The sequence below is a fragment of the Pelophylax lessonae genome (assembly GCF_965119305.1).
Source record: "Pelophylax lessonae genome assembly, chromosome: 13".
Classification (NCBI taxonomy): domain Eukaryota; kingdom Metazoa; phylum Chordata; class Amphibia; order Anura; family Ranidae; genus Pelophylax; species Pelophylax lessonae.
Genome location: NC_138780.1, coordinates 179,835,535 through 179,839,842, shown reverse-complemented (window position 1 = coordinate 179,839,842; position 4,308 = coordinate 179,835,535).

Below are 4,308 nucleotides of genomic sequence, written 5' to 3'. Positions count from 1 at the left end.
TATATCGTGTTCTGTCCTCTCTGATCTAGATGGTTTAGCTCAGATCTTGGCTACTGTGTGGGGTGGAATGTAATCTCAGATGATCTACATGTTATTGGACTGTGAATGCCTTGATTGGAAAGAGTGGTGGCCGGCTTGTGTGCGCAGTCAGGGGGTTATGACTTCTGCAGCAGAGAAAGCGCTCAGCACTAATGTGTGGATAGATCTTTCCAGTTTAGTCTGGTTTTATCAATCTCCCCTAAACAGCCTAAAGCTGGATACACACTATCCAACTTTTGTGGTTAGATTTCTTTCAGATTTACCTTTTCTATGTGTGACGAGACTCTTGCTCGCTCGCTTCCGCTCTCCCAACACTCCTCTGTTTCTAGTGAGTCAGCTTGCAGATCGCAACGTCTGATGGTTCGGTCAACCAAGGATCCGGGATCCGAACTACAGCTATGTGCCATCCGGAATCCATTAGAACAAACACCAAGCAGGCTGTATGTAAGTTCAAACAGGAAGACAATTTATTGGAAGAACATAGCACACTTTTCTACAGAATTTGGAACATCCTGCCCACAACAACCGCCCTCCTATTGGTCAATTGCAAAGTACCTGCAGTACCCCTTCAGGTCCTCCTTTCGCCATGCAAATGAGGACTTGAAAATGAGTCAGCAGGGATTGGTCAGATAACTTGAGTAGAAGGACTGTTATGTGTAATGAGACAGAAGCCCCAGGGCAATCAATGTACACAACAGCCAGACACAGAACAATGGCCCCCAATACACATTACTCTGTGTATTGAGTGTATGAGTGTCAATACATCCCCTAGCAGACAACAGGTGAGTTCATTAGCACACCCGACAATAGGTGAATGGAAAGCCACCTCAGACAAAAGCAACATTGTTTAGACGGTCCGTCTCCACACTGAACTTCCTGGAATGACCATATTAGGAGTTGTACTTCCTGGCCAGAGACCTCATGGCAAATGGGAACAAATGACCTTGCTGACAAATATGAAGCAATTCAAATCATTACCCATCTGTCCTTAAATTCCAGTAACTGTGAACACCGTCACACTATGTAGTGCAAGGGCCTGTCAGATTGCATACAAATTGAAAGTGTTTAGGTTTGAGCTCATATTATATGGTTTTGGTAAGTCTAAAGGAAAAAGTCTTCAGAAAATCTTATAGTGTGTATGGCCCATAACAAGGAGGAAGGATGACACACAGCACGAGGGTCTAACCCTTCCTTGTACTATCTAAAAACTATATTAAAATGTTATATAACATGTATGTTTTACCCCCTTTTAAGGCCCTGTTCACACCTGAGCATTTTTCAGCTCGTAAAGTGCTCATTTCTGAAGTCTCAAAACGCCCAACAAGCAAAATCACATTCATTTCAATGGCCCCTGTTCACATCTGAGGGTTTTGTTGCCTGAAGCAAAATGCCTGAAGCTCAGAAAAGTAAATGAGCTTCTTTTTTGGCAGATTACAAGCGTTTTTGTTAGTTGTCAGTGCCTGCCTCCATACGACTAAAAAAATGCCTGAAAATGATACGCTCAGGTGTGAATGGAGCCGGATGACCAGGCCATTTTTTGCGATACGGCACTGCATTACTTTCACTGACAACTGTGCCGTCATTCGATGCTGTACCCAAATAAGGCCCCTTTCACACATGCGGACTGTTCAGATCCGCCTGTCAGTTTTACAGGCGGATCTGAACGGATGCCCCATGCATCTCTATGGGGCAGTGGATGTCAGCAGAGACATGTCCGCTGACATCCAATTTCGATCCTGTCCGTCAAATCTGGACGGATGGAAACCCTAATTTCTATCCATCTGGCGGATCGGCTTGGAATCGTTCTCATCCGATTCCACCATAGATTACAGCGGGGATCTGACACCTCCGTCTCTGCACACAGCGTGGAGAACAGCTGTCATCTACCTGCTCAGCAGGGATCGGCGGATCAATCCCCGCTGAGAAAAACGAAGTCCGCCGATGGATCAGACAGGTGTGAAAGGGGCCTAAAAAAATGTATTTCCCTTTTTTTACCACAAATAGAGCTTTCTTTTGGTGGTATTTGATCACCTGTGTGGTTTTTATTTTTTGCGCTAGAAACAAATAAGGAGCGACAATTTTAAAAAACAAACAATGTTTTTACGTTCTGCTGTAAAACGCATCCAATTAAAAAATGTAAAAAATGAAATTTCTTCATCAATTTAGGCCAATTTGTATTCTGCTACATATTTTTGGTAAAAAAAGTCCCAATAAGTGTATATTGATTGCTTTGCGCAAAAGTTATCGTGTCTACAAACTACGGGAAAGATTTGTCATTTTTATTGTTGTTGTGTTTTTTTTTTTTTTTACTATTAATGTTTACTAGTAATGGTTGCAATCAGCCTTTTTTTTTTTTTTTTTTGCAGGACTGCGACATTGCGGCGGACAGATTGGACACCTAACTGACACTTTTGGGGGGACCAGTGACATTACTACAGTAATCGGTGCTAAAAATATGCACTGTTACTGTACTAATGATACTGGCAGGGAAGGGGTTAACACCAGGGGCGATCAAAGGGTTAAGTGTGTCTCTAAGGGGTGCTTTCTAACTGTGTGGGGGATGGACTCACTAGAGGAACACAGAGATATGTGTTTTCCGAAATAGCAGGAACACAAGATCCCTGTGTTTATCTCTGACAGAACAGCGGTCTGGTTTGGGTACATGGCATTCAATAAAGTTGAACTATAGGCAATTTTTTTTTTTCTATATTTTGAATAGAGCAAGGGGGGTTATAACCAGTGGGGATCAGTGTGAGACATAGAGATCGCCATTGCCTGGCTTTTTTTTAGCGGGTGGGGTAAGGAATAATCTAGGGGGCAATTGCCCCGCCCCCCCCCCCCGTAGCTACAACGCTGGTTATTACCCCTGTCAGATTATTTTTTCGCCATCCATGTACCATTGCAGAGATTTTCCTTCACTCCCTGTCCCATAGCCTAACCGATTTTTCTCTATTTTTCTGTGGTCAGCCCAAAATTTGGGATTTTCTTTCTTTCATTGATAATGGTAAACAGGACAAATAGAGAGGGGGAATCTCCCTAACGGGGGCACAGACAGCAATAAAAACCAAAAGGTGTTCTAATCCCTCTCTACTCTATCCAAAACTAAAAAAAAGTTTTGCCTTTAGTTATACTTTAAAACAAACGTATTCCCTAGGTTCTTTATTTCTCATGCAAACTATTCCCATAAGGATTCCATCTTTCTTTTTTAAGACTCTTCATGTCCTTCTTACAAAAAATGCATATGGCACAGCACTAAATCGCATATTAAAGAGGTTGTAAACCCCCCCAAAAATTTTTTTTTTTTTCTTTTTGCAAGCTGCAAGAGAAAGACATAATGAGCTAGTATGCATCGCATACTAGCTCATTATGAAATACCTTACAACGAGCCCCCGCCGTGCCGTCCGCTCACCTGTATGACGGGCGACATGTCTAGTCGCCCGTCTTCCGGGATCGCGGCATCTGGCCATCTGATTGGCCGGAGCCACGGTGACGTCACTCCCGCGCACGCGCGTGGAAGCCGACGGTAATGGCACGGAGCTCTGAAGGAACGGCACGAGCGGCCGTTCCTTCAGAGCGCATGCGCCAGTGACGTCACTGGCTGCATGTAAGGTAAATATCTCCTAAACGGTACATGTTTAGGAAATATTTACAGTACCTATAGGTAAGCCTTATCATAGGCTTACCTATAGGTACAAGTTACAGAGGAGGGTTTACTTCCTCTTTAAACAATCCCTTCGCACATTTCATAATAATACAGGGGGTGATAGGCTTACCCAACTTCATGGCTTATCTTGCTGCAGCAGATACTAGACTAGTATTGCCACTCTACCCCGAAAGATTGGGTAACACTAGAAAAAAAGATATTTGGTGGTGACTCAATAGCTTTTCTCCATTGGACCCCCTAGACCCCACACTGGTATGCCAATGAGAGACTTTATCTTGGTTAAAGATGCTTTTGATCTTTTTAGAGCAGGAGTCTCAAAACTATGACTTGCAGCCCACATCCAGCCCCCCAACTGGGGTCGGCTTGAAGATTAGGGTCGGGGTCAGCGTGCACAGATTTTAGATTAGGGTTGGGGTCAGCGTGCACAGATTTTAGATTAGGGTCGGGGTCAGCGTGCACAGATTGAAGATTAGGGTCGGGGTCAGCGTGCACAGATTGAAGATTAGGGTTGGGGTCAGCGTGCACAGATTGAAGATTAGGGTCGGGGTCAGCGTACACAGATTGAAGATTAGGGCCGGCATCAGCGTGTACAGATTGAAGATTAG